This window comes from Lasioglossum baleicum, unplaced genomic scaffold (assembly GCF_051020765.1).
Source record: "Lasioglossum baleicum unplaced genomic scaffold, iyLasBale1 scaffold1283, whole genome shotgun sequence".
NCBI classification, from domain to species: Eukaryota; Metazoa; Arthropoda; class Insecta; order Hymenoptera; family Halictidae; genus Lasioglossum; species Lasioglossum baleicum.
Window position 1 is genome coordinate 22,647 of NW_027470342.1, and position 15,856 is coordinate 38,502.

Genomic DNA, 15,856 nt, shown 5'->3' on the forward strand with positions numbered 1-15,856 from the left:
AGGATGGGTGAAGCTATTGACCTAGCCGCTCGTCTGTCACTGAAGGTGGCAACGTTCCCGAGCGGTTTGACGCTCGCTTTTCTAATTCATACATGGAGTTAAAGTGCCGGTCACTGTAATGATTACTAATTTCCTTTTCATAACACGAAGTTATACTCTCGATGACGCGGGTAAGGTGCACGGAAGGTAAGATCTTCTGTAAGAAGTTTGACTGTATAGCAATTGGACGCGATCTCAAACGGTGTGACGCTATAGTTTAACATTGAAACCTTGAATTAACGTGTTTATTGCCAACAGTGTACAGTGCATTTACTCCCGCAATATCTGACTTAACTTCTGCTATCAAAGGACATGTAAAGCAACTGACTTAGCCGTACAAATGTCAAAGAAGGTGGTAATATTCTCGAAGGTTTTGACTCTTGATGTTGATATTTGTGCATGAAAAATATGGTGTACGTCTGCTAACATGTCTACTAGTTTGCTTCCGTGATCATTAACCAAGAGACACGCTACTGCGGGTTAGGTTTGCGGAAGGTAATGTATTCGGTTAAAAGAATGACTTTATAATAATTTTTGTTGTTATTCCACGGTTTAACACTCTTGTTTGTTATTTATATCGTGAAATAGTGTGACTAATGCCCATACTGATCGGCAGATTTCACCTACAATACCTGGCTTGGCTCTCGGAATCACAGGATCGTTGTAGCTATTGAGACAGCCTTTCTATTCTCAAAGAAGGTAGAAACGTTCTTGAAATGTATGACTTTCGGTTTTGCTATTCGGCATGAAAATACGGTTTCCGCCAGCTAAAATATCCACTAATTTATTTCCGTCAACAATGAGCAAGGCACACCCTACAGCGGGTTATTATTCTCAGCAGGTAAGGCATTCGGCAAGAAGAATGACTTTATACGAATTCGTTACGACCTCTGTCGCTTTACTGCTCTACTTTAACGCTCAAACCGGGAATTATGGTGTACATTGCCTATGCGGTACAGGGAATATGCTCCTGGAGTACCTGGTTTGACTCTCGGAATCACAGAATAGGTGAAGCTATTGTCTCTGCCGCTTGTCTCTAACAGACGGTGGCAACTTCTCGAGCGGTTTGTCACTTGGTCTCATAAGTCATCAATAAAATGAAGATACTCGTCACTAATTGAATACTAGTTTGTTCCTCTGAACGCGACATTTTTCCCTCGATACAGCGGGTTAGCTTTACTGAGGGTAAGGCATTCTGTGAGAAGTTTGACCCTTCTCGAGTACGTAATGTTCTATAACGGCTTATCGGCCTGCTTTAATATTCAAACCGTGAATTAAAGTATTTGTTGACATAACTGTTCATCGGGTTGACTACCGTAGTAACTGGCTTGACTCTCGCAATCGCAGTATACCTGAAGCTATTCACGTGGCGGTTCACCTCTCACACATTGTGGCAACGATATCGAGCTGTTTGGCCCACGATCTTCCAATTTATGAATGAAAAGAAGGTTCTCGGCACAGAAATGAACACAAATTTCTTTCCGTGTACAGGAACTTATAGTCTCTATGAAGCCGCTGAGGTTCGAGGAAGGTGAGGCCTTCGCTAAAACGATTAACTTTGTAGCAATTGTTACATTTCTCAAACGGTTGGACGCTATATTTTGATAATCAAACCATGAATGAAGGTGTACATTGCCAATTCAGTTCAGCGGCTTTATTCCCGGAATGCCTGGTTTAACTCTTGGAAGCATAGGATAAGTGAGCTATTGACTTTACTGTTCGACTCTCAAAGAAGGTGGCGACGTTCTCGATCGTCTTGACACACGATCATCTATTTCATACATGAAATTAAAAAGACCGTCTCTAAAGTGTTTTCTAATATGTTTCTCTGGTCATAAACAAGACACTTGCTTCAGCGGGTCAGATTCTCGGAAAGTATGGACTTCGTCAGAAGTTTGACACTGTACGAATAGGTAACGGTCTTCAAACGTTTATCGCTCTACATTAGCATTCACACAGATAATTATCGTGACTATCGGTAATATTGTTCTGCGGGTTTACTCCAGGGAATCCTGGTTTGATTCTCGGATTCACAGGATGTATAAAGCTATTGACATAGCGGTTCGACATTCAAATGGGGTTGTATCGTTCACGAAAGATTTCACACTCAATCTCGTAATTCATACATTTAATTAGGTGCGGCCACTAATGTGAATACTAATTTCCTTGCCTGAACTTGAAGTTATACTACGATACAGAGGCATAGGATCTCGGGAGTTATTGCCGTCCATATAGAATTAGACAACATACAAGTACGTGACGTTCTGCAACGGTTCGACTCTGTAATTTAATATTTATACCGTGAAATATTGTGTCGAATTCATATACTGTACAGCGGATTTAATCGCAGAATACTTGGTTTGCCTCTCGGAATGACAGGATAGGTGAAGCTATTGACCTAGACGTTCGACTCTTACAAAAGGTGTTATTGTTCTCGAACGCTTTGTGTCCGATTGTTTATATCCATAAACGAAAATGTGGTGACTATCTACTAAAATGTCCACTAATGTGTTTCTATGAGCATTAAGCAGGACACTCGCTACAGCGTGTTGTGTTCTCGGAAAGTAAGGTATTCGATAAAAAGAATGACTTTATACGAATTGGTTATGTACTCTGACTGCTTGACACCCTACTTTAATATCCATACCGCGAATTAAGGTGTCTATTGCCCATACTGTTCAGTGGATTTGCTCTTGGAATACCCGGTTTGACTCTCGGAATCACAGGATCGGTGAAGCTAGTCAGTCTGCTGTTCGACATTCAAAAAAGTTGGTAAAGTTCTCGAACGGTTTGACTATCGAACTTCTAATTCATTCCTCAAATTAGGGGTCCCGTCACTAAAATTCGTGCTAATTTGTTTTTTTGTGCACGAAGCTAGAGACTGCCTGCAGCTGGATGGTTTCTCGGAAGATAAGGTAATGTGAAAAAGAAGGACTTCAAACCAACTTCTAATGCTCATCGACGGTTTGATTCTCCACCTTAAAATTCGTACCATAAATTAAGGTGTCGGTTGCCAATACTGTTCAGCAGATTTCGAAACCAGAATACCTGGTTTGGCTCTCAGAATCAAAGGATAGGGGATGCTAGTGACTTACCTCTTGATCTATCAGACAGGGCGTCACGATCTTGAACGGTTTGACACTCGACCTTCTAATTCATACATGAAAATAATGTGCCCTTCACTAAAATGTATAGTAATTTGCTTCTCCGAAGACGAAGTTTTACTCTAGATACAGCGAATATTTTCACCGAAGGTATGGCATTCTGCAAAACGAATGACTTTTGACCAATTGGTAATGTTACCCGAAGGTTTTACACTCCACTTTAATATTCATGCCGCGAACTAATGTGTCTATTACCAATGCTTTTCAGCGATTTTATTCCTGGAGTACCTGGTTTGACTTTCGGAATCGCAGGATGCGTGAAACAATTGACTTATGCGTTCGTCTCTATCAGAAGGTGGCAACGTACTAGAACGGTTTGATCCTCGATCATCATATTCAATATGACATTATGGTCCCCGACACAAAATGTTTACTAATTTGATCCTCCGGACACGGAGTTATACTCTCCGTGAAGCGGGTGTGGTTCGCGGAAGGCACAGCCTTCTGTAAAAGGTTTGACTATATAACAATTGGTAACGTTCTCAAACGGTTTGACACTTGATCTACGAATTCATGCATGAAATGAAGCTGCCCGTCACTAACGGGTATAGCAATATGTTCCTCTGAACACGACGTTATACTCTCGGTACAGCGCGATAGGCCTTCGGTGGGTAAGGCCTTCAGTATAGCATTTGTCTTTATACCTATCTGTAGCTTCTCAAACGGATTCACGCTTTCTTTAAGCATACACGCCGTGAATTATGGTGTCAATTGCCAAAATAGTTCGACAGATATATTCTCGAAATTCCTGGCTTGACTCGCAGTATCGCTGGATCGTTGACGCCCTTTGCTTATCTTTGCGACACTCAAGAAGGTTGGTAACGTTCTCCAACGGCTTGTCTACTTCATTCGTGAAATTATGGTGGCTATCAATTAAATGAGTACCCATTTGTGTCTCTGAGCACGAAATTATACTCGTGATATAGCGGGTTAGTTTCTCGGATGGTTAGGTATCGGTTAGGGTTATGACTTTATACCAATACGTAACGTTCTCCAGCGGTTTGTCTCTGTACTATAATATTCATACAGTGAGTTCCGATGTTTATTGCTAGTACTGTTTAGCGGATTAACTCCCGGAATACCAGTTTTGACACTCCGAATCATAGTTCGGCGAAGATATTGACCTTGCTGTTCAACTCTCAAAGATGGCGGCATCGATCTCGAATGGTTTAAAACCTCGATGTTTATAGTTCATACCTGAAATTAAGGTACCCGTGGCTGAAATGTATAGTAGTTTGCTTCCCCGAATACGAAGCTATATTCTCTATACAGCGGGTTAGCTTTACGGAAGATAAGGCCTTCGGAATGTTAGATTATATACGAAATCGAAATGTTCTACATCTGCTTGACCTTGTACCTCAATATCCATAGCCAGAAATTGGGTGTCAAATGCCAATGATGTACGGCGGATTTACTCCAGGAATACCTGGTTTGTGTCTCGGAATCGCAGGATAGGTGGAGCGATTGAATTAACCGGTCGTCCCTCACAGAAGACGGCAAAGATCTCGAGCCGTTTGGCCGCCATCCCCTAATTCATGCATGAAGTGACGGTGCTCGTCACTGAAGTGGCAACTTATTTCTTTCTCTGAACACGAAGTTATATTCCCGATACATCGGATTAGTCCTTCGGAGGGCAAGGTCTTCGGTAAAACTTTTGAACGAATAGCAATTGGTAACGTTATCAAATGTTTGACGCCATGTATTTAAATTCAAACACTAAATTAAGGTGTCTATTATCATTACTGTTCAGCGAACTTACAACGAGTACCTGGACTGACTCTCGGACTCGCAGGATAGGTGAAGCTGTTGACGTAGCCGTTCGTCTCCCAAAGAAGTTGAAACGCTCTCGAGCGGTTTGAACCTCGATCTCCTAATTCATACATGCATTTATGTTGACGTCTCTAAATGTATACTCTTCTGCTTCCCCACCACGAAGTTATACACTCCAAACTGTGGGATAGATTCACAGAAGGGAAGCTATTCGGAAGAAGAATGACTACATACGAATAGGAAAATTTCTCCGATGGTTTAACCCATTATGTAATATTCGTACCCTAAACTAAGGTGTTTAGTGCACTACTTTACAGCATATTTTCTCCCGAAGTACCTCATAGGACGCTCGGAATGATAGGATATGTGAAGTTATTTACGTAGTCGACCTATTCCCAAAGAAGGTAGCAACGTTCTCGAACGCTTTGACAATCGATTTTCATATTTATACAGTGAATGCGGTGCTCGTCCGCTAGAATGTGTACTAATTTGTTTCCGTGCACATTAAGCAGGACACTCGCTACAGCGGCTTAGGTTCTCGGATGGTATGGTATCGGGAAAAGGGATGACTTTATGAGAATTGGTAATGTTCTCCGTCCAATTGGCTCTTTACCTTTATATTCATACCGCGGATTGAGGTTTCTATTGCCAATAGTTTTCAGCGGACTTACGCCCGGAATACTTGGATTGACCTCTCGGATTAACGGGATAGGTGAAGCTATTATCTTAGCTGCGCCATTCTCTAAGAAGATTGTATCATTCTGGAACGGTTTGACACACGATCTTCCAATTCATACATTAAATGAAGGTGCTTGTCACTAAAATGCATACTAATTTGCTTCCCCGAACATGAATTTATGCCCACATTTCAGCAGGATAGGATGCCGGAACGTATGGTATGCAATAAAGTATATGACGCTATGCCAATTGGTAACGTTCTCAAGCGGTTTGGCTCTCTACTGTAATATTCCTACGGTGAATTAATGTTTCTGTTATCAATACTCTTCAGCGCATTTCCTCCTGGAATACCAGGATTGACTTTCGAATCGCACTACTGATGAAGCTGTTGATGCAGCCGTTCGACTCAGAAACAAGGTGGCAACGTTCTTTAGTGGCTTGACCCTCGTTCCTCATGTTCACAATGAAATTAAGGTACCCATCAAAAACATGTTTTACTCATTGCTTCCGTTGAACACGAAGTTATACTCTCGATACGACGGGTTAGCATCTACGAAGGTTGGAATATCGGTAGAATGTTTCACTCTGTGCTAAAAAGTAACGACCTACAACGGTTTGACACTCTGCTTTAATATTCAAACTGTGAATTAAGGTGTCCATTGCCAATACTGTTTAACGGATTTTCACCAGGATACGTGGTTTGCCTCCCGGAGTCACAGGTTAAGTGCAGCTGTTGACCTAGCCGTTCGAGTCTCAAATAGGGGGAAACGTTCTTGAACTGTTTGGCACTCGTTCTTCCAATTCATACATGAAGTTAATGTGCACGACACTGAAATTAATACTAATTTCTTTCTCTGAAAACGATGTATATTCTTGATGTAGCGAGTAAGGATCGCGGAAGTTAACGCCTTCGTAAAACGTTTGAGCTCATATCAATTGGTTTCGCTCTCAAACTGTTGACACTACTATAATATGCAACCGTGAATCAAGGTGTCTAATGCCAATTCCGGTCTGCGGATTTACTCCCGGAACACCTGCTTTGACCTACGCGTTCACAGGATCGGTGTAGCTATTGACAAAGAAGTTCGACTCTCACAGGAGATGGCAAGACTCTCGCACGCTTTGACCCTCGATCCACCTATTCATATATGAAATATTGTGTCTACCTCCTAAAATGTCTACCAATTTGTTCCAGTGATAACGAAGCAAAGCAATCGCTAAAGTGGATTGGGTTCTCAGAACGAAAGATACTGAGTAAATTTAATGACTTCATACCAATTGGTAATGTTCTCCTATGGCTTGACTATCTACTTTAATTTCACAGCGTGAATGAACGAGTGTATTTGCTATACTCTTCAGCGGATTTACCCCCGGAATACCTGCTACAATTCTCGGAATCAAAGGAGAGATGAAGCTATTCTCTTAGCCACTCTGTCTCTCACAAAAGGCTGCAACGTTCTAGAGCGGATTACCCCTTGTCCTTCGAATTCATACATGTAGTTAATGTCCCCGTCACTGAAATGAATACCAATTTCTTCCTCTGTCCACGAAGTTATACTCTCGGTGCAGAGGGTTAGTTTTTCGGAGGGTATGGTGATCGGTAAAGCGTTTGACTTTATAGAAATTGGTAACGTTATCAAACGCTTTGATGCTCTATTTAAGTAATTACACCATGAATTGAGGTACATATTACCAATACTGTTCAACGGATTTACTGTCGGAACACCAGGCCTGACTCTCGGAATCACAAGATACAGTAAGTTAATGACATAGGCATTCGACTCTCAAAGAAGGTGGTAGCGTTCCCGGACGGTTTGACCATCGATCATTCTATTAATACATGAAATTAAAGTGTGCGTCTGATAAAATGTCTACTGATTTGTTTCTCTGAACACAAACATATACCCACGATATAGCTGGTTATGATCTCGGAAGGTACGGTATCCGGTAATGAGTATAAGTCTGTGAGAGACACACGGCTAAGTCAACACCTTCACCTATCCAGATATTCGGAGGGTCAAACCAGGTATTCCAGGAGTACATCTGCTGCAGAGTCTTGCCAATAGACGCCATCATTCAAGGTTTCAATATTAGAGCAGAGAGTCAATCCGTTGGTGAGCATAACCAATTGCTATAACGTCATACACTTTATCGCTTACCCTACATTGATGAACATAGTCCGCTGTATCAATAGAAGAACTTCGTGTTCGCGAACCAAATTAGTAGACATTTTACTGGAATATCGCGCGTCAAACCGTTTTGAAACGTGACCAACGTCTTCGGGATTCGTACACCTATGACAAGAGTCCCACCTATCCTGTGATTCAGAGTTTCAAACCAGGTCTTCCGGAAGTAAATCCGCTGAAGAGTATCGGTAATAGCGACCTTAATTCAAGGTGTGAACACTATAGCAGAGAGTCCAACCGTCGGGGAGCAATACCTGTACTTATAGAGTAAACAGTTACGGAAGCCACTACATTCCGGGAACCAAACCCGCTGTATGAAGAGTATAACTTCGTGTTCGGAGAAAGGAATGAGTATACTTTTCAGCGACGAACAAATTAATTAATTGCATGAACGCCTAAGTCAACAGCATCACCAATCCTGTCACTGCGAGTGTCAAACCAGGTATTCCGGGAGTAAATCCGCTGTACAGAATTGGCATTAAAAACAGTACTTCCAGCTATAAATATTAAAGTACAGAGTCACAATGTTGTACAACTTTACCTACTGGTATAGTGTCTATCATTTCTACGAAGTCCGGTCCGTCCGAGAATCTAATCCGCTGTATCGACGGTATTACTTCGTGCTCGGAGGATCAAATTTGAATATATTTCAGTGACGGGGACCTTAATTTCATTATGAATAAGAAGATAGGGTGTCAAACCGTTCGAGAACGTTACCACCTTCTGTGAGAGACGAGCGGTAAAGTCAAAGCTTCACATGTCCTCTGATTCCGAGAGCAAATCAGGTAATACGGGAGTAAGTCGGCTTTCAGTATTGGCATTCGACACACCAATTCACAGCACAAATGTTAAGGAACAGAGGCAAGCCTTTATAGAACGTAACCTATAGGTATAGAGACACACTTTTAACCGAACTTACATCTGCCCAGAAGCTTACCGCTGTACCGAAAGTATAGCTTCGTGTTCTGTGGGACGAATAAGTATATGTTTCAGTGACGTGCACCTTAATTTCATGTATGAATTAGATGATCTAGGGTCCAACGGTTAGAGAACGATACTTCCTTAATTGGGAGTGGAACGGCTAAGTCGATCGCTTCACTTATTACACGATTTCAAGGGGGACTGAGGTATTCTAGGAGCAAATCCGCTGAACAGTTTTGCAGTAGACACTTTAATTCACGCTATGAATATTAAAGTAAAGAGTCGAGCTGTCGGAGAAATTTACCTATTCGTATAAAGTCAAACTTCTTACCGAATACCTTACATTAAGAGAAACTAACACCATGTAGTCAGTGTCATACATATTGTTCACGGAAACAGATTTGTAGTCATTATAGAAGAAGATCACATTTTTTCATATATGAATTAGAAGATCGAGTATCAAGCCATTCGAGATCGTTGCCACCTTCTGTGTGAGACGAAGTGCTGAGTCAATAGCTCCACTTATCCTGTGAATACGATAGTCAAGCCATGTATTCCTGGAGAAGACTGCTGATCAGTATGGGTACTAAACACGCTATTTCACGGTATAAATATTAGAGTGCAGAGTCAATTCTTTGTAGAACGTTACCTATTGGTATAATGTCAAACTTTGAACCTAAGGCCTGACCTTACGAGAGCTTAACCTGCTGCATCGAGAGTATAAGTTCGTGTACAGAGAAACAAATTATAATACAATTCCCGTTCGGGCACCTTAATCTCATGTAGTGATTAGGTAATCTAGAATCTAACCTTCGAGAACGTTACCACCATCTTTGTGGGGCGAACGGCTAAGTCAAAATCATTACCTGTCTTGTGATTCCGAGAGTCAAACCAGGTATTCCAAGTGTAAATCCGCTGAATGGTATGGACAATAGCCACTTCAAATCACGGTTTGAATATTAAAGTAGAGCGCGAAACCGCATGAGGACCATACCAGTTGGTATATAGTCAAACGGTGTACCGCAGACCTTACCATACGTGAAACTAACCCGCTGTATCTTGAGTATAACATCATGTTCAGAGAAGCAAATTGTTATACATTTTAGTGACGGGCACCTTATTTTCATGTATTAATTTTCAGATCGGGTATCGATCAATTCGGATCGTTACAGCCCTGCTTGATGTTCAAACGCCTAAGTCAATAGCAACACCAATCTCGGGGTTCCGAGAGTCACAACAGGTAATACGGGAGTATATCCGGTAATAAGTATTACAAGTGACACCTTAATTAACAGCATGAATATTAATGCAGGGAGTCAAACCGATGGATTTCATAACCAATTCCAAGAAAGTCATTCCTTTCAAAGATTACCTTACCTTAAGAGAACCGAACCCGCTGTAGCGGGTGTCTTACTTAATGTACACGGAGACAAATTAATACGCATTTTTGCAGTCGTAGAGAAGATTTTCGTGTTTATATATCTAAACCGAGAGACAAACCGTTCGCGATTGTTACCACCTTCGTTAAGAGTCGAGCGGCCAAGTCAGTAGTTTGACTATGCTGTTATTCCGAGTGCCAAAGTAGGTATTCCTGGAGTACATCCGCTGTACAGTTTTGGAAAAGGCACCTCAATTCATGGTTTGAGTATTAAAACAGGCCGTCAAGCCGTTGTATTGCGCTACATATACGTGCAGGTTGTGAACTACTTACGGAATGTCTTACCCCCCGAAAATCTAATCCGCTTTATCGAAAGTATAACACCGTGTTCAGAGGTACGACCTAGTATTCATTTCAGTGACGGGCACCTTGTCCTCGTGTATGAATTAGAAGATCGAGTGTCGAAGGGTTCAAGTGCGTTCCCACCTTACCTGAGAGACGAACGGCTATGTCAATAGCTTCACCTATCATGTAATTCTGAGAGTCAAACAGGAATTCCAGGAGAAAATGCGCTGAACATTATTGGCATTAACCATCTGGACTGACTGTATGAATACGAAAGTACAGAGACAATCCGCTGGAAACCGTTACCTATTGATATCACGTCATACTGCTTACCGGAAACCTTACCTAGCGAGAGTATAACACACTGCATAGTGGGTATTAATTCGGGTGCAGAGAAACAAATTAGTAGACGTTTCAGCAGACAGAGACCTTAATTTCATGCCCGAATTAGGGGAGAGAGTGTCAAATCTTCGAGAACGTTACCACCTTCCTTGGGATTCGAACGGCTAAATCATTAGCTTAATATATCCTATGAATCCGAGAGTCTAATCAGGTATTCCGGGAGTAAATCCGCTGAAGAGTATTGGCAATACACACCGCAATTCACGGTCTGAATATAAAAGAAGAGGGTCATACCGTTTGAGAGGGTTACCGATTGGTATAAAGTCAAACGTTTTAACGAAGGCCATACCTTTCGCGTGCCGCACCTGCTACATAGAGGGTATTACTTCGTGTTCAGTGGGCCGAATGAGTATTCCTTTTAGAGACGAGCACATTATTTTCATGTTTGTATTAGAATATCAAGAATTAAACCGGTCGAAGACGACCCTACCTTCTTTGAGATACGAACAGCTCTGTCAATAGCTTCACCTATAATGATATTCCGATAGTCAAACCAGGTATTCCAAGAGTCAATCCACTGTACTCTATTAGCAATAGACACCTTAGTTTACGGTATGATTATTACAGTACAGCGTCAAACTGCTTGAGAGCGTTACCAATGTTTATAACCTCAAACGCTTCACCGAAGACCTCACCATCCGAAAACCTAACCCGCTGTATCGAGAGTATTTCGTGTACAGAGAATCAAATTATTATGCAATTTTTGTCACGGGCACCTTAATTTCATGAATTAATTCGAGAATTGAGTATCAAACCGTTCGAGAACGATACCATATTCTTGAGAGTCGAACAGCTAAGTCAATAGCTTCACATATCCCATGACTGGGAGAGTCAAAGCATTTATTCTAGGTGTAAATGCCCTGTGCACTATTTTAAATAGACATCATAATGCACGGTATGAATATTAAAGGAGTGCGCCAATCCGCTTAAGAATGAAAGCAAAGTTATAAAGTCAAACGTTCTACTGAAGTCCTTGCACTCCGAACAACTGACCCGCTGTATAGATAGTATTACACCGTGCTCAGATGTACGAACTAGTACACATTTTAGTGACGGCCACTATAATTTCATGTGTGAATTAGGAGATCGAATGACTATCCGTTCGAGAACGTTCCCATCTTCCTTGAGAATTGAACGGCTGATCAATATCTTGACCTATCCTGTGATTCCTAGAGGCAAAAGAGGTACTCCTGGAGTAAATCTGCTGAACGAAATTGGCCATTGACACATTGGTTCACTGCTTGAGTATTAAAGTAGAGCGCCAAACCGTGGGCGATCAATACCAATTGTTATAAAATCGTTCTCTTTATGGAATACGTTACCTTCCGAGAACCTAATCCGTACTATCGACAGTATTAATTCGTGATAAGAGACACAAGTTAGTCAGCATTTTAGAAACGGGCAACTTAATTTCGTGTGGGATTTAGAATATCCAGTGTGAAACAGTTCGAGAACGTTATCTCCTTCTTTGAATGTCGCACATCTAAATCAATACCTGCAGCCATCCTGTGATTCCGAGAGGCAAATCAGGTATTCCAGGAGTAAATGCGCTGAGCAGTATTGGCAAGAGACACCTTAACACTATTCCTACCGACACATCACTTATACCTACTCCTACCGAGGCCGGTCAAATGATCAGTCCTTCACAACTTATATTTTTCAATATTGAATGCAGACCAATAGGCAGTTTACCAGTTTAAAAATATATTTTCTTTTATTCAGGAGTACATAATCTACATTTAATTCTTCTTCGACGCATTTTTTACATATGGGATTCTCAACGGTACATTTTCCGCATACGTACTTTTTACATTTTAGACAGATTTTGACCGTCTCATTATCGTTCCAATACCTTATCTGACATGTTTTCTGTTCACGGGAACAAGTATTTGCACTTGCGATGCGTATTGGTTGATTTTCTTTGCCAAGATCTTGTTGGTATTCGATGGGAAATTCTTCTGTCAATTGGAATAGAAATTTTTGACTTGTAACTTCTCCTCCCGTAGTTTCTTTATATAACACCCATGCATTTATCCCGGCTAAATGCAAGGTATTAAAAAATACTTGTAAAAGCCATCTCAGAGATTTAGATTTTACCTAATAATTTCTGGCCATTTGATCGGTCACATCTACACCAAACTTGATGCTATTGTACAATTGAATTGTCTCCGGTGTTCGGGTGTCACTTTCTTCAACTTGTACGAAGTTATGCATTGAACTGAGAATTAGAACTTTCCTAGTTTGGCTTTGCAAATTGTCAACATACAATTATTTGAGCGATAGAGTTTGGTTGAGAAAAGTGCCATGTCGACGTTTTTCAGTTATTCCAATCTTGGTAGCTCTTTTCTATTTGCTCTAATTGTCCCAACAATCGTAGTGTTTTCTGCTAAAAGTTTTGTTGCTAAAGGTAGGCTTGTAAAAATGTTGTCTGTTGTTATATTTTATCCACATTCTACACGCAGTTGTGCTAATTTCAAAATGACACACTCTCCCAGAGGAACTGAGGATTCTCTGCTTTCGTCTTTTCCCAAATATGGAATGCCATTTATTACATATTTGCTTCGTACATCGGATGCTAACCAAAATTTTATACCAAATTCGTCCAGTTTATTGGGCATGTATTGAGTGAATCTATACCTTCCTTTCGTTGGAGACAATTGTTCGTCAATAGTAACATATGGACCTGGTTTATAACAATTTTGACTGTTGTCAATAAACTTTTACCAAACATCGGAAATCATAGCGAATTTATCAGTTTGTAACTGTTGGCTTCGTTGATTTCTGTCGTCAAATCAAATAAATCTCAAAATCACCGTAAAGTCATGTCTACACATAGCATTTGTGAAAAAAGGCGGGCCGCACTTTCTATTCCATAGAAGTGCTATATCTATATTCTTAGCCTCATATGCGCCGCGTGCATACATAATTGCAAAAAATGCATATCACTTTGCAGTGGAGAGTTCCCATTTATATCCCAACACTCTAAATGCCTCTGTCTCTGTGCACTTTCTTATAAGTTCGATTATATTCCTATCAATTATCACAGAAAATGCCGTCCTAACTTCGCCTTTCATTATATTACGTTTACTGTACCCAGTCGGGCCTGATGATTCCCTAAAAATGTTTTGACCAGGCGTTCTTCCAGGAACAGACCCTATTTTTACTTCCTGCCAAACAGTTCCGGCCATCGCAATTTCGTATGCCTCTTCCTCACTCTCACTGTCGGAACTAACTAATATTCTTCTTCTCTTTCGTCGTCTGCGTACGTTCGAAATATTCGCTTCGTTCGCATCGGTGTTCGAGTCGGTTGCAAGTGCATCATAATTTTTCGTATTGACATTGTCCATATCCAGAATACTCTGCTATATCAGAACATTCTGCATCGATATCATTTATTCTCTCTAATAATACATTCGCACCTCTCAAAAGTCTGGTCATTTTGGGGTAAGTATGCAACGGAGAAAATTAATACTATAACATGAAAATGTAAATAAAAATAAATAAAAGGTGAATAAAAGATAAAATGAGAAACTAACTGCGACATATTATTAGTCTTGATCACTATTTTGAAAATTGCACTTATAACACGTAATACGATATAAAATATTACAAAATAATAATGATCGACTGCCAAGTATGCTCTTTGTAACCTTCACGTTTCGATGGACTCTGTTCATGTCGCGGGACTATACTGATGTGAATTCGTGAGAAGACGTATATACATTTCCTTCAGTTACAATTTTATTGATTATACGTCATAGTAGATAAGATGGCGTAAGGACATTCGAAGATCTGGACCATATCGGATATCAATCAAGCAAATAAACAACGCTAACTCAATAGTCCAATGAGAACTGTAAGCACTTCGAAGCGCCGTAAACCATTCTCTGGAATGCACTTCTCGGATAAAATCGTGCCACAACTACATCACCATTCCTTTGTAACGCCTTTATAGCTTTGGCATTGTGTCTTAGACAGAAAATACCACAGAAATGTATAAATCGTACTACGGGTCAATGGACTGGTCATGGTAGGCAAGACAGACTACAAATATTTCTCAGAATATAAAGAATGAAGAAGTATGTGAATATTGAAAAATGTATCATACATATATATGTGAAATAGTCGTAAAGTTTAAAGGCGATTCACTTACGCTGAATGTAGGAAATTCCAATTGAAAATTTAAAAACGGTCATTCGACCGGGGCAGGTAGGAATAGTGTTAGCTCACTGTATGAGTATTAATGTAGAGTGTCATACAGTCGGCGAACACTACCCATTCGCATAAAGTCATTCCTTTCATCGAAAACCTTACCTCCCGATAACCTAATATGCTGTACCGAGGGTTTTGCTTCGTCCTCACGGAAACAAATTAATAGACATTTTATAGCACGGACACATTAATTTCCTGTTTCAGAAGGATGATCGAGGATCAAACGTAATCCGAAAACGTGCTTACCTTCTTGGAGAGTAGAACAGCTAAGTCTATAGCTTATCCTGTCGTTCGATTCCGAGAGTCAAGCCAGGTATTCTGGTAGTAAATCTGCTGTACAGTGTTATCCATAGACACACTATTCCATCTTGTCAATATTAAATTATAGAGAGAAACCGTTGATGAACATTACCAATTTGTATAATGTCAAACGTTTCACCAGACATCGTACCTTCCCGGAACCTATCCGGCTCGCATTATCGGGGGTATAACTTCCTGATCAGAGACACAAATTAGAATACATTATAGTAACTGGCACCTTAATTTCATGTATCAATTAGAAGATCTCGTGTCAGACCGTTCGAGAACATTACCACCTACTTTAAGACTCGAACGACTGAGTCAATAGTTTTGCCTTTTCTTTTGATTCGGAGAGTCAAACCAGGTATTCCGGGAGTAAATCCGCTGAAGAGAACTGGCAATAAACACGTTAGTTCACTGTATGAATAATGATGCAGAGAGGCACACCGTGAAAGATAAAT

At 40.7% G+C, this 15,856-nt stretch overlaps 1 pseudogene; it reads right to left on the reverse strand.

Moving 5' to 3' along the window:
• Positions 1 to 13,675: 13,675 nt before the first annotated feature.
• LOC143220608 (uncharacterized) lies at positions 13,676 to 14,321 on the reverse strand (annotated as a pseudogene).
• Between the last annotated feature and the right edge of the window lie 1,535 nt (positions 14,322 to 15,856).